General features: G+C 45.9%; 1 protein-coding gene across 3 annotated transcripts in view; it reads left to right on the forward strand.

Moving 5' to 3' along the window:
- LOC138513728 (peptidyl-prolyl cis-trans isomerase G-like) overlaps positions 1 to 23,563 on the forward strand; it is a 400,359-nt gene that overhangs the window by 34,538 nt on the left and 342,258 nt on the right. The gene's annotated exons all lie outside the window — the stretch shown is intronic.

Here is a 23,563-nt window from a genome sequence, read left to right on the forward strand (position 1 = left end):
CATCAAGGGGTATATACAAAATATTGCATGGGATTAATATTGCACATTTACCCCATGCAGTTTATTCACACATACATGTACTCTACTTTAGACCCCCAATACATATCCATAACGACTGGAAAAATAGAAAGTGTGGTCCTATTTGAGCCCTTGGCCTCATAAAGCTCAAGGTGTATTTATAGTGTTGCAATCCCTTCAAACCCATGGCCTAGGAAGCATGTTGTGGACTTTGCAACAAAGTAAAATGAGTTCTAATCCTCACTTCCCCACTTGCCCAAATGTACGTGATCCTGGGCAATCACTTCTTAGAGAGTGCACTCAGTTCATGTATTTGGTCAAAATGAATTTTGGAATCGAGGTGATCCCAAATACCAAGCACCATATTTGTTTTAATGTTTTTATTGTGCATTTAGTTAATTTAAACTTTAAGAATATTTTATTACATGATGTAAAAAGAAATTAGAACAATATAAAAGTAACAATTGTATTAAATAAAGCACATAAATAAACATTCTTAAAAAGGAAAAAAAGAATATATAAAAAACTGAAAAAGGTTAGTAGACATTTCATACTTGGAAACTGACCTCAGTCGTTTTCCTGAATATGCCAGAGTTCTTTTCGCCTTAGGGTTTTTGGTGGATTATGAAAGGACATTTAAATCATCAGTTCTGCTGCTTTCCAAATGTGATACTCAGCAGCGGCTAATATCATTGATGCTGCACCATAGATACTGGACCAAAATTGGTCAGTTTCTATCGAATCAATATTTGATACTGTGTGTGTGTGTGTATAACCCTTCAGGTAGTGAGACTTTAGTGTTGGACACAAGGTCAGAACGTGTCATTGAGGCTCTATTGCCTTTTCACATAATCAACACTTCCAATCCTCATATTGCGCACCTGACCATGCACCTATATATTCTGTAGTGGGTTTAAGGTTTCGCATAAGGTACAATATGAAACATTTTAAATCAACAGAGCTATATTTCGTTAAATATCTGCAAGGAGCCTTAGCTAGAAAACTCTAGTGTGAGAATTCTCTGTATCTGGAAGTCAGATTTTACTTGTCGACATTATATGACTTGTCCCGTCACCTTTATCAGCGTTTCGAAATTTGTTTTTTCCAGTAAGGTATCAGTATATAGGTTTAGAAGGGTAGCCATTTCATGTGCGTCCTGCCATAGTTCTGTCAAATTAGTATTTTTGTCGCCTAAAAGCATATTCTCACCCAGTAGATTCAAAATGTGATTCGTATTGTAATGCATAGGTAGGAGTTTAATATAGAGCAGTAGGCGCGGTATCCCCCAGGTAGTAATACGTGAACATTGGTCATATTCGAGTCTGAGCGCTTCGACAGGGACGGAAGGTTAATTATGGTTCGAATAATGTTTGCCTTTTTCTTATCGAGTATTTCAAACCGGTCCCCTTTCCAAAGAATGCTTTAGTAGTGTCCCTCCTCTATTTAGGTGAGGCACAAACTTGTTCCTTCCTTGTCCTTGCTTTTAACATCAAACAGTTGAGGGCAAGGGAACTATTGATGAGCTTGTGTTCTGACTTGAGTGTCGTGTAGACCGATGAGACCTCCGTCCCCAAGTGACGTACAGGGGAACTAAAAGAAACCCGCTGTATGACCTTTGAGGCCACAGGTGGGAGATGACTTCCCAGATCCACGGAACCTCTGGAACACCGATGCTGCTGTCAAAAAGGAACGAGGTTAAGTACCAGGCAACTACAATACAAGAGGCATCAGCTTCACCTCACTGATGATCCCCAACAAGGGTGAAACACGTGTATGGGGTTGCTGGTGGTACTCTCGTTCAGGTTGGAATTGCCATTGCATTTCGGTGCTGGACTGCCCCTGGGCAGGACAAAGACTGATATGCAAATGGATATTTCCCATCTGTGAAAGGCACAGTGAGTAAAAGCAGTGGCTGCGAACTCTCAAGTGGTTAATAACCACTGAACAGGTTATCAGGCCTTGTTCTGTCGAGAGAGAGGCGCCCGCTACCTTTACAAACTAAATTTCAAGGAACCTGGGATTGGTAACCCTAGGTCTCCTGGGGGCAACCAGACGTGGTCTCCCTCTCACTGTGCTTAGAGAGGCATCAGCTTCACCTCACTGATGATCCCCAACAAGGGTGAAACACGTGTATGGGGTTGCTGGTGGTACTCTCGTTCAGGTTGGAATTGCCATTGCATTTCGGTGCTGGACTGCCCCTGGGCAGGACAAAGACTGATATGCAAATGGATATTTCCCATCTGTGAAAGGCACAGTGAGTAAAAGCAGTGGCTGCGAACTCTCAAGTGGTTAATAACCACTGAACAGGTTATCAGGCCTTGTTCTGTCGAGAGAGGGGCGCCCGCTACCTTTACAAACTAAATTTCAAGGAACCTGGGATTGGTAACCCTAGGTCTCCTGGGGGCAACCAGACATGGTCTCCCTCTCACTGTGCTTAGAGAGGCATCAGCTTCACCTCACTGATGATCCCCAACAAGGGTGAAACACGTGTATGGGGTTGCTGGTGGTACTCTCGTTCAGGTTGGAATTGCCATTGCATTTCGGTGCTGGACTGCCCCTGGGCAGGACAAAGACTGATATGCAAATGGATATTTCCCATCTGTGAAAGGCACAGTGAGTAAAAGCAGTGGCTGCGAACTCTCAAGTGGTTAATAACCACTGAACAGGTTATCAGGCCTTGTTCTGTCGAGAGAGGGGCGCCCGCTACCTTTACAAACTACAATACAATTTCAGTAAATCAAAGGATCTAAAAGGTCTTACCTATCGGGTGTTGGGAAACCCCAGGAAACCTAGTAGAGGTTCGAGACTCAGATGATGCGGCAGTCCCTGAAATAGTGGGACCGTAAGATAGCGTGGATGCAGGATCAGCCACCTGTAGGAGTGAAGGCGTGACTTGAATCCCCAGAAGGGAAATAGCGTAGGAGTTCAGTAAAGTACCAAGGGAAGATCCAAAGACAAGTCAGGATGTAGTCCAAAGTCCGGCAACAGGTAAACAGTTCCAAGCAAAGGTACAAAGGGTATCCGAAGGAGTCCGAGGTAGAGTTCCGTGATCAAGGTAACTGTGGAGCAATAAGTAACGCCAAACAGAGTCTGAAGACAGCTGAGAAGCAATGAGTGTTCTGTCTCTCAGACCTTTATACTGTGCGTCTCTGGGTCATGTGATGTCCAGCAAGGTCACGTGAGGAACGCCACTCTGGATCACGTGATCGGCGTGGAGACGTAACACCGCCCCTTCTGCTATACGTTCTCCAAGGCAATTGCCAATGCAGAAAGGGTTGCAATCGAGCCCGTACACCATAGCTGGTACGGAGTTTCCGGTCCTTTGGGTTCACCGAATCACTTGAGCCTCGAACCGTGGGAGGAGGTGTTGGGGAAATGTGAGCAGTGTTCTGGTGTGTAGCGGACTGGTGTGCAGAGGATCGCCTAACATAGCCCCTCCCCAATGGCCCACGACCCCGTGGGCAGGACGGATGATCCCTATGGAAGCGGGCCACCAACCGAGGGGCGTCTAGATCCAAGGCGGAAACCCAAGAACGCTCCTCCGGGCCGTAACCCTTCCAATCCACTAGATACTGGAGCCTACCCCATAACCATCGGGACCCCAAAATGGCCGGCACCTCAAAGACATCAGGAGAGGCCAGGGACACCGGCACAACAGGGGCTCGGAGACAGACAGAGTCGGGACAAGGTTTGAGGAGGGAGACATGGAATATAGGATGGATACGCCAAGAACTAGGAAGCACTAGACGAAACGCCACCGGGTTCACAACCTGAGAGATTACATATGGGCCGACAAAACGAGGCAGCAATTTCCGGCAACCCACTAGGCGAAGATGACGTGAAGACAACCAGACCCTAGAACCCACCACCAAAGGAGGAGCAGCTAGACGTTTGCCATCCACATGGGCCTTCATAGAAGCCTTTGTTTCAGTGAGATGGACCACAGTACTAGCATGTATAGCAGACAGATCTCTAAGACATGTCGTGGCCGCAGGATTTGAAGAAATAGAAGCATCAGGGACAGGCAAGACCTTGGGATGTTGGCCGTAGAGGGCGTAGAAAGGCGAATAACCTGTAGCTGAATGAGCCGCGTTATTGTATGCGAACTCAGCAAGCCGTATAACGGCCAACCAGGAGGTCTGGTGTTGCAATATAAGGCAGCGAAGATACTGCTCCATGGATTGATTCGTCCTTTCAGTCTGCCCATCAGTCTCAGGATGATAGGCCGAAGAATAACTGGTATCAATGCCCAACAATTTAGTCAACGACCTCCAAAAACGAGAGGTGAACTGTGATCCTCGATCGGATATAATGATCGAAGGGAGTCCAAATAACATGAACACGTGTTCAAAAAACAAGTCCGCCAAGACCGGAGCCGAAGGAATACCCTTACAAGGAACAAAACGAGCCATTTTTGTGAACGTGTCCACCACTACCCAGATGGAGTCAAAACCTTGTGACTTGGGGAGATCGGTAACGAAATCCATAGACAGTGTATGCCAAGGTCTGGGAGGTACCGGAAGCGGAAGTAGTAACCCAACCGGTCGGCCTCTCCGATGTTTAGCCTGAGCACACACTGCGCACGAATTGACATAACACTCCACATCGCGCTTCATAGAGGGCCACCAACACCAGCGCTTGAGAAGATCTAAAGTGCGCTCCTGACCGGGATGGGCATTAAAAGGAGCATCATGAGACCACTCAAGGGCCAGATTATGAGTGTCAGGTGTGGGAAGAAACAGGCGTTCATGCACGAAAGGCAAACCATCAGAATACACGGGGTCCCATTCTCGCAACTGTTCGGAATGAATGCTAGTCCAGGTTCGGACCGAGTCTAATAATGACAATGAGGGTGTACAGAGACAAATTACATGACTTTTTCCGAGAACAGTGTCAGGGAAGGTTGGCAACTCGACCCCACCCGGGGAACGTGACAAGGTGTCTGCTTTACCATGTGAAGTTCCAGGACGATGCATAATACGAAAATCAAAAGAGGAAAAGAAAAGATGCCACCGAACCTGTCTGCTATTAATGCACTTCAATGAAGCCAGGTCCTGTAAATTTCGATGATCTGTGTATACAGTGATTGGATGTCTAGCCCCCAGAAGATGATGGCGCCAAACACGAAAGGCGTCCATGACAGCCAGGAGTTCCTTCTCCGTAACGGTGCAGTGAGTCTCAGTATTGGAGAACTTACGGGAATGGTATGCCACTGGGTGTAATTTGCCTGTTGTAGGACATGATTGGGACAATACCGCACCGAGAGCAAAAGAAGAGGCATCCGCCTCAACTATGAATGGAAGATCAGGATTGGGGTGCTGGAGCACCGGTGCGGTAGTGAAAGCAGTTTTCAAAGCCTCAAAAGCCTCCTGATGTTCCCTTTGCCAACGATAGGGTACCTGAGGACTGGTCAGGGCCGTGAGCGGGGCAACGATTGTGGAAAAGGAGGAAATGAAATGCCTATAAAAGTTGGCGAAGCCCAAAAAGGACTGTAAGGACTTGAGTGTTTGAGGTATTGGCCACTCTAAGACTGCTCTGACCTTGGAATCGTTCATGGATAACGCTCCCGGAGTAATGTGAAATCCCAGAAACTCAACAGACGATTTATGAAACTGACATTTCTCAGGTTTGGCAAATAAGGAATGTTTTCTGAGACGGGATAGTACTTCTCTGACATGTTTTACATGGTCATCAAGATTACGAGAAAAGATCAAGATGTCGTCCAAGTACACAACCATGTATACATCCAAAATATCCCTGAATATGTCATTCATAAAGCGTTGGAACGTGGCTGGGGCATTACACAGACCGAAGGGCATGACTAGGTATTCATACAAGCCGTAACGAGTACAGAAAGCAGTTTTCCACTCATCGCCCTCGCGAACGCGTACTAAATTGTATGCGCCGCGCAGATCAAGCTTGGTGAAAACAGAAGCATGTGTTAAGCGGTCCAGAAGGGGTGTGATTAACGGAATTGGATACCTATCCTTTTTTGTGATGGCATTAAGACGCCGATAATCCACACAAGGACGTAAATCCCCCTCTTTCTTAGGTACAAAAAATATAGGGCTTGCAGCTGGTGAAGTAGAGGGGCGGATGTGTCCTAAACGAAGGGAGTTCTGTACATACTCTTTCAATGCTAGTTCCTCCGAAGGAGATAAAGAATAAATCCTGCCCGAAGGAATAGTGGTATCAGGGATTAATTCGATTGGGCAGTCATATGGTCTATGTGGAGGTAGTACCTCAGAAGAGCCACGATCAAAAACTGATTCGAATGCTTTGTACTCAGATGGAATGCCAGACACCAACCCCCCAACGGTATGAGGAGTCACAAGCTCAGATCCATCAACACTCAGCGTGAGTTGAGCTAAGGCTCCCAAAGCCCGAGAAGGGGTATCAGTTGTTTAATGGGTCGGGAGACAATAATTCTGACAGATCTCGGATTCGAAGAGCACAGTGCCTGATTGCCAATTAATCAGCGGATTGTGTTGACGTAACCATGGTATCCCTAATATGATACCGAATTGAGGTGTGGTGATTAAGTCAAAACTTAAGGTCTCTGTGTGAATATCTTGTATGGTCAACAAGAGAGGTGCAGTTTGATGTCTAACAGGACCAGAAACTAAGGCAGAGCCATCTACGGCTTGAACAGGTTCAGGTCGGGTTTTTACCACTAAAGGTAGGTTGAGGGAATGGGCTAAAGTAATGTCTATGTAATTTCCAGTAGCACCTGAATCAATGATGATTGTGACTGTATGAAGAAGGCCTGTAGAGGGACATAGTGTAGCGTTTACAGAGACGGGTTGAACATGAGCAAAGGCAAGAGGGGTTTATTTATTTATTTAGATTTATATAGCGCGCAAGCAGCCCACGGGCATTGAGGCGCTGTTACTTGTGAGAGCTTAGTTACAGAGGTACAGGAATGGTAGCAGTTGTTGGTACATTATAAGTATTACAGACATAATACAATACTTACAGCTTCTGCGATTGGTTATTACATTCCAGCTTATGCAGTGGGTCAAAATGTATAGTATTCATGCTGATGTGGGGGACCTTATGTGAAGAGGATGGTACCCGGAGATGGAGACTGAACACTCGACCTGCTCTCCGGATCTAAGGTCGAGCTGTCCGAAAAACCTGGCTCTTCTTGGGACGTCGAGGACACTCTTTCACATAATGTCCCGTGGTGCCACAATAAAAGCATGCATTATCCACCCTTCTACGTTCTCTCTCAGATGTTGTAATAGGGCTACGTAAACCTCCCACTTGTATAGGTTCTTCCGTACTGGAAGCGGGAGTACTGGCAAGTGTAGGATGGGAAGAAACCCCCAACTCGGCTCTACGCTCCGATCGCCGTGCATCTACTTGTAGTGCAAGATCAACTAGTTCCTGATACTGAGTGGGCATAGAAGGGATCACTGCTAAAGCATCTTTCATTATGTTACTCAACCCTCTATAAAATACAACTGCCCGCTTGCTTTCTGGCCATGATGTTTCAGCAACTAATTGATTGAACCGAGTGATGTATTCTATCAAAGTCCTTCTACCCTGAGTTAGTTCTAACAACTCCAAATCCCTAGACTGTGCCTTGTGTCGGGTATCAAATACTCAAGACATTTCTAGAACCAACAGATCAAAGTCATAAAGGACTAGGTTATTATTCTCCAACAGAGGGTTAGCCCAAGTGGCAGCTGTCCCGGCTAAATGGGAAAGGGCAAAGGCGGCTTTAGCAGTGGAGGTAGGAAAGGCCAAAGGTCTGCACAAGAAATGTAACTTGCACTGGTTAATGAAGGTCCTGAATTTCTTGGGGTCACCTTGAAAACGTTCAGGAGCAGCCAGGGGGGTAGGGGTTGGGAGGATCACCGGAGTTGAGACTGTAGTATTAGCCAAGGGAGGAGGTGTGGTTGAGGAACTAGCATCTCCGAACTCAGGGTCTGCAGGCAGGGAATGCTGGACACTCTGTATTGAGTCTAACCTTTGGTGAATCACCGTATTCGCGGCGGCCATATCTGCCCTTAATACTGTAATCGCCTGGACTAAAGCAGCTATGGGTTCTTCCATGGATCCCTGCATTGTCCAGCACGACTATACGGCTTCTCAGTCTGTTCTGACTTGAGTGTCGTGTAGACCGATGAGACCTCCGTCCCCAAGTGACGTACAGGGGAACTAAAAGAAACCCGCTGTACGACCTTTGAGGCCACAGGTGGGAGATGACTTCCCAGATCCACGGAACCTCTGGAACACCGATGCTGCTGTCAAAAAGGAACGAGGTTAAGTACCAGGCAACTACAATACAATTTCAGTAAATCAAAGGATCTAAAAGGTCTTACCTATCGGGTGTTGGGAAACCCCAGGAAACCTAGTAGAGGTTCGAGACTCAGATGATGCGGCGGTCCCTGAAATAGTGGGACCGTAAGATAGCGTGGATGCAGGATCAGCCACCTGTAGGAGTGAAGGCGTGACTTGAATCCCCAGAAGGGAAATAGCGTAGGAGTTCAGTAAAGTACCAAGGGAAGATCCAAAGACAAGTCAGGATGTAGTCCAAAGTCTGGCAACAGGTAAACAGTTCCAAGCAAAGGTACAAAGGGTATCAGAAGGAGTCCGAGGTAGAGTTCCGTGATCAAGGTAACCGTGGAGCAATAAGTAACGCCAAACAGAGTCTGAAGACAGCTGAGAAGCAATGAGTGTTCTGTCTCTCAGACCTTTATACTGTGCGTCTCTGGGTCATGTGACGTCTCTGGGTCATGTGACGTCCAGCAAGGTCACGTGAGGAACGCCACTCTGGATCACGTGATCGGCGTGGAGACGTAACACCGCCCCTTCTGCTATACGTTCTCCAAGGCAATTGCCAATGCAGAAAGGGTTGCAATCGAGCCCGTACACCATAGCTGGTACGGAGTTTCCGGTCCTTTGGGTTCACCGAATCACTTGAGCCTTGAACCGTGGGAGGAGGTGTTGGGGAAATGTGAGCAGTGTTCTGGTGTGTAGCGGACTGGTGTGCAGAGGATCGCCTAACAGCTTGTCATACTTCTATATACTCATTTTGCCTGAGTCTACAAATTCAAACAGCTTCAGCCGAAACATATAATTATATGTGTTTTATATATAAATAAATAAACCAAAGCAGAAAAAGTCAAACAATCAAAATGTGTAGTGCAACAACAATTATTCACAATGGCACATACATGGAGTGTAAACATAATATCACATTCATCTTCTGATACTCAATTGTTTAGTCAGAAAGAACATATGTACAACCCTAATTATTTACAGTAACATATTTAAGTGACATATACAAAAACAGAAAAATAAAGTAATGTAAAGAATCCACATTCGTTTTGTGGGGAAATCTCCTAGATCATCTCAAATGTGACAAATTTGTGACTGAATTATTACCGGAAGTGAAAAACAAAATCAATTTTTTTTTTGTTTTCACAAAATGCTGTCCAAGTTGCATATATTCCCACAGTCACTGTCCTCCTAATTTCTATGATCTTTGAGATCTGGGTCTTGGACTTCTGAGATATCTTAATGTTTACCTACGTGTCAAAAAACAAACTATCACACTATTTAGAAGAAAACATTCAACAATGTTCATCTTTAGTATGACTTGTAGTGTGTTCACGTTTCGGTGGGCTATATATATGTGTAGTACAACCACCTTCTTCAGGGCGTCCAATTGGTAGACCCTGTTTAGAGTGTGAGAGAGAAAAGAAGTGAGTGGTCCTCAATTTGGAATGCTATTAATTCAGCATATTGCGTTTTTTGCTCAGGTTACCGGCTGTGTTTCAGAAAAAGTCAGTGACCAAATCCCAAGTTCCTTGGACGGGTCCGGGGAGGAAGGAGCACAGTTGAAAGGCAGTATTCAGTTGTGTTGTTAACTCAGACTGGGGGCGGGGGTTTTGCATCCTCATGAACTGAACCCATCTGTTATTTAGGGCGGTGCTTGAGTAGTAAAGACATGGGGAGAATGAGAGAAGAAGAACATTTATAGGACTTGATGGAGTGTTAAAATCGATTCCCGGCATGTCTGTACATGTGGGGGAAATTGTAAGAGATAGATATTTATATGTGTGCATATGTATATTCACCTCTATTTCAGGTCCCAGGGTGTTAGATGGTATTCTCCTGTGGTGGGTAATTTGCCAAAGTCTTTTGTTTGAGGATTGGAGAAAACCTCTTCTCTATATGGATCATCTTCAGTCGAGCAACATATCTATATATGTAAAGACAAGTTCTCAATTAGTGGGTAAAACCCCCAGAGAGTCTCATACATGGGGGTTATCAAAAGTGTGTGAGTGAACTTTGCCTTAGATTCAGAAAGTGGTGAGATTACATTTGTGGATCACCAATAGGAGCGTGAGTCTCAGGGACCGTTTTGTGAAGCGCAGGTCCCGCATGCACTGTGTGTCCTAGCCATCCCTCCAGATAGTTTCCCACGTGCTCTGAGTGGGCGCGTGCTGTGCAGAGCGTACCGGACCCCTATGTGGCCCATAGTGATCATGCCCTAGCTGAGAGCATTGTTAATAGAGGCGCTGCTGTGCATTTAGAGGAGAGCCTCCGGTATGCCGGCTCACCTTAGTGTGCGGCCGTGCAGGAGCTGGTGTGTCCGAAGCTCCCGGTCGCTGCGTGTGTTTCCTCGAACTGCAAGGAGCCTATGAAAAGCACGCTGCTTCCGGGGACGCGGACGGGTGGTTATGGAAACCGCGTCAGCTGGTCCAGCGCTCATTGGTGCAGCGAGACCTTGCGAAATGATGTGGATGGTAACGTGCATCATGATTGGCTGTTGATCGTAGTCAGGGAAACTGACAATGCTGGTCGTCGCCGTTCCTTTGTATTTGGCTGTGCAGGTTGAAATGACGAAATTGTATGCGTGCTTGAGCCAAGGAAGGTTGCGAATGTTTTAACAGGCGCTGTTCCCCAATTAGGTGAGCACTTGCAGTAAGTCGCATGGTACTGTCCGCGCGAGGCATAGTGCCGTGCGTTAAACTGGGCATGTGAAGTGCAATGCGGGGGGGTAAAGGGAACACTATGTATTTGTTGACATAGTCCATATAGTGATGTCTGGTCATATTTGTACTAGGGGGATAGAAAACTAACTAGAGTAGGGTCGGATGAAGTGGGAGCCTATCTAGTTGTGTCAAGCAGGAACTAGGACATCCTGTATATTCAGTGTTGTGGCATAGTTAGACAAAGAAATTTAAACATACCCTGACTGCTGTCAAGAACGTCAACGACTGTTCGGGTTTACTGGTAATCCAAATACTTAGTAAGCAAGGAGTGTCCAATTACTCCGTAGCTTGTAAGTCTTGCATAGGAAGATGGCTAGAAAGTGGTGTATCCCTGGCATCATTTGGGCTAATGTAAGCCCTCTGTGTGGGGGCATGCTATATCTGTCTAGATCAGTAAAAGGTAAATTGGAAATATTCATTGAGACCGTGGCGATGGTCCAGGCGGTGTATCCATCTGGATTCTCTGTGTATAAGGCTTTTGGATAGATCTGGTCCTCCTTTTACCTTCTCCAGAACACACCTAATTAGATCATTGGGGGAGTGTATAGCCTCCAGATAGTGTGTCACCAAAGGGGCTGTCAGGGTTTTGCATCTTATCCGGGAACGGTGTTCTGATATTCTCAGATTGACACCCCGTGTTGTTTGGCCCACATATTTGAGGCCACATGTGCAGTGAATGCAGTAGACCACATATTCACTTTTACAATTCGTGAGGTCTCGCAGAAACCATTCACGTTGGCCTATTTTAAATGATTTGAGTTTAGTGGTGAATTTACAGGCCACACAGTTACCACATGGATGGTGCCCTTGCATTGGTCGTAGAGTTCTTTGTGCCTGGTGTCTCAAGTCTGGTTGGAATAGGAAGTGTACCAAGGCTTCTTTAATATTTGTACCCCATTTGTATGCAAAGTGGGGTGGTGGGTCATCCGGTAGATTCAGTCTGGCTATATGCCAATGTTTCCAAATCGATTTCTTCATCTGGGATGTGTGTGTTCCGTGGGTGATTACACATGTCAGACGATCCTCTCCTTCATTGTTAGTTTTGTTTTGGGGTTGTAGCAAGATGTCCCTGTTTGTGTTCAGGGCTCTTTTTGCCACTTGGTCTAGCAGTGGTTTCGGATAACCTCAAGTCCTTAGTCTGGTGGTGAGGTCTTTAGAGTGTTTCTTGAAGTCTTCTTTGGACGTACAGTTACGCCAGATTCTTAAAAATTGTCCATATGGTAGGTTAGCTTTGGTGTGACTTGGGTGGTTGCTGGTGTGGTATAATAACGTATTGCGGTCTGTGGGTTTTCGATGTAGGTCGCATTCCAAGTTCCCATCTTTGTGTCTAATGATCAGATCCAGAAATGAGATTAGGTTGATGCTGTGGTCTATTGTGAAATGGATGTCTGGATTGCATGTATTAAGCCATTGCCAGAATTGTAACAGGTGAGTCAGTTCTCCCATTCAAATGAAGATGGCGTTGTTGATGTATCTGTACCAGGAGCTGTCCTGGGCATGCCACTGATTAGTCTGGGATAACACATGATGTTCTTCAAAGTTTGCCATGTATAGTATTGCCATACTTGGGGCAAAGGCAGCCCCCCTCGCGGTACCTTTGGTTTGTAGGTAAATCTGGCCATCGAAGGGGAAGAAGTTTTTTCTTAGGGCTATAGACATTAGTTCCATCTTATCGATCTTATCGAGGCCTGCAACGAGGCGGTATGGGAGGGCAAGGAGTCATATGTTATACTCTGGCCTATATTGGTACAGTAAATCTCCAGTAAGCTTTGCACGTTATATCCTCCTCATTTCACTATAAATTGTTTTGCCACCATCCATTTTTTTCCACGCCTTGGTTAGGGATCTAATTTTATCGAGAAGCCCAGATAGTTATATTCCATCACCGTCTCCAGTCTTTGACTACCAAGCCTCCAGACCATTGATGTTTTCATATTAGTTTTACCCGCCAGCCGCATGATTTTTGTTTTCCCTATGTTTATTTGCATTTGGTTTGTTTTTGCATAATCTAAGAGGGTGTTTATGGTGCGCTGAAGACCTATCTAGGTCTTGCCTAGTAGAATAGTATCGTCCGCATATGTAATGCAGGCGATTGCCTCACCGTTTTTTTTTTGGGTGGAAAGTTTCTGGCCGTTCCTATTTGGGATTGTATGTCAGAGGTGTATAGGTTGTATAGTATTGGGGCTAATAGACAGCCTTGTTTTAGGCCCCTCGTAGTCTGGATGTAGCCGGAGTATATTCTTGATTGACTCAAACGAATTGACACGGTAGCGTCGTTGTAAAGCTGTTGTCTGTGATATAACAAGAGTGGATCAATCCCCCATTTGAGTAGTTTTTCCCAGAGTGAAGGACGTGAGATCATGTCAAAAGCCTTACTGCAGTCAACATAACAGCAATATAGGTGGTCATTATTTACTTTTTTGGTTTCAACCATGAGGTATTGTATAAGGGATATATTGGTGATAGAGTTATAGCCTTTCCGAAAGCCCAACTGCAGAGGGGTCATGATTTTTTCAGCTTCGGCCCAACTAGTGAGTTTTCGTTGTAGGATTGTGGCAGAGATGTTTTGACTGGAGTCCATCATAGCCAATAATCGGTAATTTGATGGCTCCAGTCTATCTCCCTTTTTGTGTATTGGAACCAAAAGGGACTTTTGCCAGCTCTCTGGAATCGTTCCTCTTTCCTCAATTTCGTCAAAGAGGTTCAGCAGTACTTTAGTCCAGGCCATGGGGTGTTCTTTAAAGACTGCATTTGGTATACCATCTGGTCCTGGAGTTTTGTTATAATATTAAGCATGTCGTCTTGATCAAGTCCCAATAGTTTACCTTTAACCTGTAAGTATGGTGGTTGGACTATTTGGTCCCAATTCCTAACTTCAGTGTAGATATCCCCAATATGGATTTTCCAGAGGGTCTCAGACACCGGGTTCATTTCCATTGAGTTATGGGCCTTTGAAAATTCATTAAATTTGAACCAGAAGCTTTTGCTATCATTGCCCCTTAGCCAGCCTGCCAGGAGTTTCCAATTTGAATTGTTCAGCAAGTGTTTGTGCTGTCTCATCCATTTTCCTTTTACTGTAGCCAGCCTGATGTAGCCTTTTCCTTTTCTCTGTTTCATTTAAATCAGGATTTGCTCTTAATTCACCCTTAGCTCTATTAAATTCCTTTTTTCTGCTTATGATTATATCAAAAGGGCCATTGAGAGTAGCTTGTCTATTTAAAGAGGGGTGGTCATCTTCTAGGTGAGAATGTTTTACTAGGTTCTTTATCAAAGTCCCAATTGCTCGTTTCTAAGCATTGGAGAATCATGTCCTGATTTTTCCCATAGGATGATTCCCAATTCTTTCATTTGTTCTGTCCTCCATTTTATACGGTTACCAATCGGTTTTATCTCCAGGTTCTGTCTTGGGTGGTTTTTCTGCCTCAAAAACGGCATGTCAACCGTCCAAGAAAGATTCTGCTGGTCACTGAGGTCAGTAGCCCATATTTCTATTGGTCCACACCTAGGCGCCATATCCCCATTGGTAATTAGGTAGTTATTGTATAACCTGGCCTTGCCGTTGGTACAGGTATAAATTGGGATCGCCAGTGTAACTGTTTTGTATTTAATGTTTTTGATAACATTATACATATTCACAAAAGCTTTCCATCTACTGACTGGATGGTCAGACTATGCTGTTTTTAAATGTAAGTTCCTAGCATTAAGGTCCCCCAAGATTATAATGGAGCCGGTAGCGTGGAATTCCTGCCAAGTAATGATACTCTCTCCTACAGTTTTATGTATTGAGAGAGTATGTTTCCCGTTTGGGGGATCATATACATTGATAATTAAGTTCTCGTTGTCGTTATTCTCAGTGGGAGAAAATATTGCCAACATTACATATGGCGTAAAGCTTTTCCTAAAGTATGGAAGTAGTGTGCAGTGTGACCTTTCCCCTATGGCCAGACCACCGCTAGGTCTCCCAATCTCTGTGGGAGAAGCTAGACTATGGAGAATCTTATAGCCATCGATAACAAAGCTTTGGGTGGCCCAGGTCTCTTATAATATAAATACATCCTGATAAAGAAGAATGGCCACTCCCTTCGGTTGGGACAATAGGGAACGATGGCCTCTAGTGTTCCATGAAATCCATTTAATCTGATGTTGAGGCAAAGGATGTCAATTTTTATTTAGCACGGTATGTTCTGGAACCCAACTTTTTATAAATTGTGGGTTTGAGTCTTGCCGAAGATTCGCCTGTTGATATGCTCACAGTGTAGAGAGCTCGGAAGGGTCTGCGTCTTTAAGGCCATCCAACCTTTTCATCAATGTTTTAATCTCCAGAAAGGGAACCTGTGTCTTAGTTTTATTGCATGTAGTAAGTGAAAAACCCAGAGCATTCAGTACCTCTGCATTTGATTTTAGCAGAGCGATAATTAGTGGAGTTGAAAATTCTAATAAAGCCCAATTTGTAGGACTTCCTACCGGAGGTAATTCAATCCTCAATATATCAGTAGAGCATAGAAGTTTTAGTTGTGGGGCTTGCTTAAAGATTGTCGGGAGTCTCGATCGGTTTAGGAAAGGGCTGTAGTTGGTAAACTGAGATTCTTCCAGGACTACTCATTTTCCCAGTTCAGCAGTCTCTTCAAGCTGATGGGTACATTTTGGCATTAAGTCATATTAAATTAAACAAATAATTCACAAAGACAATTCAAGGCCTAGTTACGAGACCAAATTAAGCCTTAACTGTGTTTAACCAGAATGCTTTATTTTTTTCCTATGGTTTTGATGGCATTATGATATGATATGATATGGCATTTGGAACGCGCCTATACACAAGTGTTTCAAGGCGCAACAAGGCGGGCGGGGGGGGTCAAGGGGAGACAGACGACGATCCTACTAGGCCAGGTGTCATTCAGATTGCGCAAGTGCAAGGGTAGAGGGGACTGGGAAAAGTGCAAGGGGAAGGGGAGAGGGGGAAAGTGCTGTACATGGTTAGTAGAATACAAGAGAAATAATAGGGCCAGCGGTGGCAAGTGCAAGGAAAGTTTGTTTGTTTGTTTTTATTATTTATAATGCGCGAGCGTACCCGGGGGTATCAGGGCGCAGCCTTTACACGAATATTCGAAACTTAGTTACAGTACACAGAATATACATAATACAAGAGTCAAGTACACCAGTGTTATATACAAATCAGTAATAGGCCAGCAGGCCATTATATACAGGTAATTATATACAGGTAAATGGGAGGCACACAGGCAGGTAAGCAAGAGGGCACAAGTGGTTTCAGTATGTGCAAGGGCACTAGGCGCTTCAACGTCTATTGGGTCTCACATTTCAGCCATGAGATTACCAGTGAGCGGAAATTCTGGTAGGGCATGTCAATTCTAAGGTTTGGAGGCAGGGAGTTCCACAACAAAGCAGCTTTTACTGGGAAGCTGTTGCCCCCTATGGTAGCCTGTTTGTAATGGGGAACAGATAGACGGTTTCTGTATGCAGTTCTGGTGGGTCTTAGTGATGACTGTCGGTGGAATCTGTTGATCAGGTAAGTTGGGGCGGCATTGTTCAAGGACTTATGAATGAGTGATGCTGTTTTTAAAAGGATTTTATCTTTGGTGGCTAGCCAATTGTTCTGTTGGCTGAGATTTGTAATGTGCCCCCTTCTGGAAATGCCCAAAGCTGCTCTTAAGGCATTGTTCTGAAGGGTTTGCAGTTTGCTAGTGGTAGCCTTGGTAGATCCCAGATAAAGGGCATTGCAGTAGTCAAGGCGAGACAAAATAAGAGCTGTGGCGAGTGTCAGGCAACTAGAGTCCGACAGGAAAGGTTTGGCTGCGCGGATTAATTTGCATGTGTGGGCTGTGGAGGATGCAAGGGAGCTCACTTGTCTTTCGAAGGAGAAATTGGAGTCTAGGTAGAATCCCAGTGTTTTGACCTCCTGTCCAACTTTGATGTTGTTTCCGTCAATCGTGAAGGAATTGTAGGCCGGGCCAAGTTTCTTTATATTGAGTGTGGTACCCAGGATAATGAGTTCTGTTTTATCATCATTCAGGCATAGTCCATGAGTGGCCATCCATGCCTGGATGATGATATACACCCTATTTAACAAGGCCAAATCCTTTCCATAATCTCCAGAAAGCGGAAGGAGGATCTGAGTATCATCTGCATAATTAGTGTAGGTGATACCGAGATGTTCCAAATCATCGAAAAGGGGCTTGGTAAATATGTTGTAGAGTGTGGGGGAGAGACAGGAGCCCTGGGGAACGCCACAGGTGATAGGTGTGGGGTCTGCTGCGGCCGTGGGAGAGCAGACCCTCATGGTCCTGCCGTTAAGGAAGGATGTGATCCATGTGATGGCCTCTGTTGAGAAGTGAGCTGCAGTATGGAGATGTGAGCATAAGACAGAATGATCGACTAGGTCGAAAGCTGCAGATAGGTCAAGGAGAAGGAGTAAGGCAGCTTGCCCGTTGTCTCTGAGCGAGTCAATCTGGGCTTTTAGGCCAATGAGAGCGGTTTCCGTCCCATGTTGGGGCCGGAACCCAGACTGTCTGGATCCTAAGAGGTTGTGTTCTTCCAGGTGCTTCTTTATTTGAACAAAGGCCACCTTGTCCAGAATTTTTTAGGAGAAAGGGAACGGTCGTTATGGGTCGGTAGTTGGTGGGTATGGCAGGGTCGAGAGTAGGTTTTTTCAGTAATGGGAGTACCCAGGATTGTTTTAAGTTAGTGGGGATAGATCCAGTGGCGAAGGAGGCATTGATCAATTTGAAGGTTTTTTTTTTCCAAGTGGCCTCACAACTTCTTTTTTGCTGCCTTAAGTTTTTGAGGAATGGTGTATGCCATTTGTTAAGGTGTGTTTTAGGTTTACTTGATCTGAGTTTGACTGGGGCAATGTGGTCCATCGCGGAGGCCATAACCTTGTTATATTCTTCGATCATGGACTCGGGGTTCGGGTCATCTGGCAATGTGTTGAGAGTGGGAAGTAGATTAGGGATAAGTCTTTCTGCTGTGATGTTTTTCTTGTTTCTGGTGAGAGTGGGTGGGGCCTTAGTAATGGGCGGAGGTGGTGGTCTATCGGTGGAGAGCATGAATGAAATCAGATGGTGGTCGGTCCAGGCTAAAGGTGAGATGTTTGTAATATTCGCTAGGCAGTTATGGTCGGCCACCCAGTCGAGGGTTCTGCCTTTCGAGTGTGTTGGTGACGTGCATCTTTGCGTGAAGCCTAATTCAGATAGAGTGTTGGCTATAGTGCTGGCGGGATGGTCTTCCGTGTCATTGTAGCCCAAGTTAAAGTCTCCTAAGGTGAGTGCTAGAGTGGATCTTTTAAGATTGCTGGCCAGGATAGAGTTGAGGTCTTCATCGAAGGTGCCAATGGGGCCTGGTGGGCGGTAGATCAAGTAGATGTTAAGGGTTTGGGTGTTGGTGAGAGGTATTTTTACTGCTAATGTTTCACAGGAGGGGGCATCTATAGAGGTGGCTAGTCTCATGGTGAGACTGCACTTATGGATAATGGCGACACCGCCTCCTCTAGAGTTGGGTCGGTCTTGTCTCAAGATGGTATAATTATCTGGGATTGCCAACATGAGCATCGGGCCTGCTGCTGGGTGTAACCAGGTTTCGGTGATGGCAAGGAAGTCCAGGTCTGCTATCAGTATTAAGTCTGCGATTTCAGTGGCATGGGCTACCAGCGATCTGGCGTTGATCAAAGCTCCCTTGATCTTAGGACTGGCTGTGTTTTTGGGAATTGAGTCTGTCTTTTCTGAGGTGGTAGTGTGGCGCTTGTCCTGTGTAGTATGGCGCTTGTCCTGTAAGGGTTGGGGGGTGCCCAAGTTGGAGGAGTTATGAGGGAGTGAGGAATGAAGTTTAGGTGATAAGTTACTGAATTGTGTAACGGGATTGGGTCGGAGTGGTTTCGTTCTGCGGTTTTGTCTATTAGGCAATGAGCGGGCCAAAGGCTCGTGTATTTTGGCTAGCCTGGCTCTAAGTCCAAGGTTCCTTTCTGTAGTGATACGAGGGTGACTGGAGGGTGGCAGTACCTGAGGCTCAATTAAATCTAAGTAAGGTACTTGGTTGTTAGATCTAGATGAGGCAGGCATGTTAGTTAATAGTGGAGTCATCTTAGTAGGTAGTGCAGTATTGAGGCTGATCAGGATATAGGCCAGCAGATAGGAGGTAAGTAGATACATACTGGGTAAAAGCATCAAGCTATGGTGGTTATTCTGAATAGCAGGCGTGTGTAACTACAGTCAGAGTGATACAGTTTGGCTGAAATGCATAGTGAAACACCTAAAGATGAAATGAGGCAGTATGACAGGAGTGCGAGATAGATGCCTGGTATCAAGATTAGGCGGTTTGGCAGGAAATACATGGATAAACACCTGAATTCATATGGGTCTGGTTGGCAAGAATGCAAGATGAACACCTAGAATTAGATGCTGAGTGAAGGTACATAGGCTTGCATCAAGCAAATATTGCAATAGCGGCTAAAGACTAGGCAATTGCGCAGACTGGGGTAGTAGCAAGTCGCCTACTGTGGCTACATTATCTGTACGGCACAAACCTAGTGAGCTACAACCATCAGACTGGTAGATCACACTAGTTGATGTAAGGAGGCTATAGATTAGTATATGGGCTAGAATAAATAACAGGGTCACGAACTATGTCAACGTTATCTGTACCACACAAGTTATGTCAACATTATCTGTACAACACGCACATTGTTAGCAAGAATACTGCAGTCCAGTAGACGATCACATTTGATAGATATGTTAACTTACATGCAGCAGTGCTGGTATGCCATTCTTGAAGTGGGAATGCAAGCATAATTGAGGTTGGCTCTACAATTCTAGGCAATAGTCAATTAGGATACTGAGGTACAGATCGTAAGAGTGCATGATACATACATGATAGTAGTTGGCAGGTTGTACTCCTCAAGTAATGTGCAATTTGTAAGCAGTGCACAATTAGTTCGGGCGGCAGGTTATGGGGAGGAGGAGACGAGCATATGATGCGTGTGATGCTGCGAGCTTGACATAAGTGGCCATGAGCATGTGTTAGGCAATGGCTAGGATGCAATGTATACAGACTGTTTGAGTGCGCTATGACGCTCATGACAGATGGTGCGCCTGTTTTCTGACTATGCAATTAGTAACAGGGATGTTTACACATAACGGGGCTTTGCAACGGTGAGGCCGCTGTGAATAACAGGAGCGAGCTGGCAAGTGGGATGACATATACCTCTGAGAGTGAATGTCAGTAACTTCGGTGCAAAGTAGATCTCATGCTGAGGTTGCGGCGTGAGGGTAAGGTAGGCTTAAAGTCAAGAGCGGCTTACCGACTTTGGGCAGAGTTCTGTGCCTCGATCCTCTTCAGCCTCCGGACAGGCTCCAGACAGGCAGCCTTGTTGGGTGGCCTTTGTGGTTTGGGCCGGCGTTCGCCTGCTGGCGATCGGATTGGGCAAAAGAATAGTTGGACAGCCAATCCAACCTGTTCAGGCCAGATGGGGGGCTATGTAGCAGCATCGAGGGGGCGTCGGCCATTTTTGAGTGTGGAAGTGCAGTACATGGTTAGTAGAATACAAGATAAATAATAGGGCCAGCTGGTGGCAAGTGCAAGGTAAGTGCCGGGAGAAGGGGCTGTAGGATACAGAGACAGTCCCGTAGTGCAGGTAGGCAGTGCAGGGAAGAGTGGCTGGGCCAAGGACCGAGATCGGTGAGTGGCACAGTAGCAGATTCAGTGCAGGTTCAGTGATTTTAGCAGGGGAGAGAGGGAGAGAAAGCGGAGGCAAAGAGGAAGGTTTTGAGGTGCTTCCGGAACCGGAGATGGTTCTCCTCAAGTTTCAGGGAGGCGGGAAGGCTGTTCCAGAGGGAGGCCCCTGCTGCAGAGAGAGATCTACCCCCAGCTCGTTGCTTGGAGAAGCGGCTGACCCTGAGGTAGTTGGAGGTGGATGAGCGAAGAGCTCGAGAAGGAAGATATTTCGGAAGAGAGAGTTGAAGGTATTTTGGCCCAAGGCCCCAGAAGTCCTTGTGGACAATGCAGAGGGTTTTGAACTTAATCCTCGCTGCCACTGGGAGCCAGTGTAGTGATTTCAGTCCTGGAGAGATACGGTCCCTGGGCTTGAGGCCAAGGACAAGTCTCGCAGTCCTGTTCTGGATGAGTTGCAAAGGGCGGAGAGTAGAGGCAGGAAGATTTAGATAGAGGCTGTTACAATAGTCCAGCTTCGAGAGAACCAGGGCTCTGGAGACAGTGGGCTTCTGGGAGAAGGAGAGGAGAGGAAAGGAAGGATACCTCTGAGGAGGTGTAGCTGGTAGTGTGACTTCTTGGAGACGTCAGATATGTGAGGAGAGAAAGAGAGTGTGGAGTCGAAGATGACCCCAAGGTTCTTTGCCTTGCTTGTAGGTGCAGGAAGAGGGCCAAGGGAGGCCGGCCAGAGAGCTGCAGGGAAGGAGGGAGTAGGTGTGCCGATAAGTAGAATCTCAGTCTTACTGTCATTAAGGCAGAGGTCGTTGGCGGAACACCATTCCTGGATAGCAGAGAGACAGTCCGAGATAGGGGAAGAGGAGGCCGAGGGTAGCCTGAAAATGAGCTGGGTATCATCCGCGTAGCACTGAAAGTTGGGACAGAGAGTGGCGATGCGGTGAGCAAGAAGAGCCAGATACTGGTTGAACAGCCAGGGGGAGAGGTTAGATCCCTGGGGGACACCACAGGTAGAGAAAAAGATGTCAGAGAGGAAAGAACCCAGTTGGACCTGGGAGGGTCGATTGGAGAGGAAGGAGGTCAGCCACGCCAGAGCCTGAGTGCAAAGTTGAGTGCAAAGTTTGATGGTATGGCTTCATTAAAGAGAGTTCCCTCAAGGAAGTGTTTTGGACAGGGAGGTGCAGGAACTTGGTGAGATTGGCCGTAGGGATTAGCAGGGCCATGAGCAGTCAATGGGTGGGCAAAAAACCAACAATACCTACAAGTTTTGCGTTCCTCCTCATATGTCATTTCTCCCTATCTGTACTCCCATACAATAGTTTTGGCTTATAGGTGTCGCAAACGACACCTAATAGCCCAAACGAAAAATGATGTAGCACAAGTATCTATTTCTCTGTGCATCTTCGGTTTCTTTTGTGCACACACTGTTATGATAGATATGTACATAATTTGCTGCATCCATAGGTGTACCACATGTGAGTGACCCAGCATCTCAAGTATTTGATTACATATTGTATCCCCCTTCAGAACTAACTGCAAATCTTAAGGCTTTGTATTCAATTTATCAAATAAAAATGAGCTATAAAATGGACCAATTCTTTAAATTCTTTAAAAACCATGTCATGGTTGAAAACCCTCCCAAACCCTCCTGTTGGGTTCAGGGATCCATGCTTTGCTTGCTCGCTCCCAGGATTCGGGGAAAATATTTCTGCCTCCCCACTTTAAAAGGTGAGACGCTACCACTGAGCACCAACACCAGCCCATTGTTCTCAGAGTTGTAAACATGTTTGCACCTTTGACTAACAGCCTTAGAATGACACACAGAGCCATTCAAATTAATTTGAACCAGATAAAAATAACGTAATTAATTGAATTGCTGGCCAACCCTGCCAGAGTCTCCACCTCTCCTGTCCCCTCCCAGGCCCTCTGCACGGCACTGGCCTCTCACTTCATTTCAAAAACTCAGGATATCCTGTCCTCACTCTCCTCCTATCACCTCCCCCGCCCCTCTATTCCCTGCTCTCCCTCTGGCCCTTCTGCAGCCACCCCTCCTCCCTCCTTCTCTACCTTTCCCCTTTTTTCTGCTGACGGGGTTTCGAGACAAGTCCAATCTATGAAAGTCTCGTCAAAACAGGTCCACCCCTGTTCCTCCAAAACTATCAAGGACCACATCGACGCCCTGGCCCCTGCCCTGGCTGACTTCTGCAATCACTCCTTCGCCTCTGGAGTCTTCCCATCCCCCCTCAAGCGCTCCCTTGTGCACCCCCTTCTTAAGAAACCCTCTTCCGACCCCTCCTGCCCAGCTAACTATCGCCCAATCTCTATCACTCCCTTCCTGGGCAAGCTCCTGGAGAAACTGGCCATCTCCCAGCTTAATCTCCATGCTGAATCTGTTGGTAGTCTTCATGACCATCAGTCAGGCTTCACAGCTGCCAGACGCATGGAAACTGCTCTCCTGAACATCCGTGAGGACCTGCTCTCTAACCTTGACTCTAACACCCCTTGTGTTCTCATTTTGTTCGACCTTTCTTCTGCCTTTGACACTGTCAACCACACCATCCTGCTCAATCGTCTCCGTGATAACCTGGGTTGAGTAAAGTGTCATTTACTTTTAACTAGTGTTTCTAGTGGGGCACTATTACATAGATTTTCTGCCCAGTCTCTGTCTTCTCTCCATTTTCCTCTTTCTGTCTCAGTCTTTCTTGTCTCTCCTTCTCTCTGTTCATTAACTATTTGTTCCATTTCCCTTTCATTCTGTAATGTCTGTGTCTTCCTAAAATAAATGTTGTTGATGTATCCTCTCTACTTTATACTAGGACAATGACTCTCCTTTAATATAATGTTTGGGCCCTCTTGCTTAATCT

This window comes from Ambystoma mexicanum, chromosome 12 (assembly GCF_040938575.1).
Source record: "Ambystoma mexicanum isolate Mex_15411 chromosome 12, UKY_AmexF1_1, whole genome shotgun sequence".
Taxonomy (NCBI): domain Eukaryota; kingdom Metazoa; phylum Chordata; class Amphibia; order Caudata; family Ambystomatidae; genus Ambystoma; species Ambystoma mexicanum.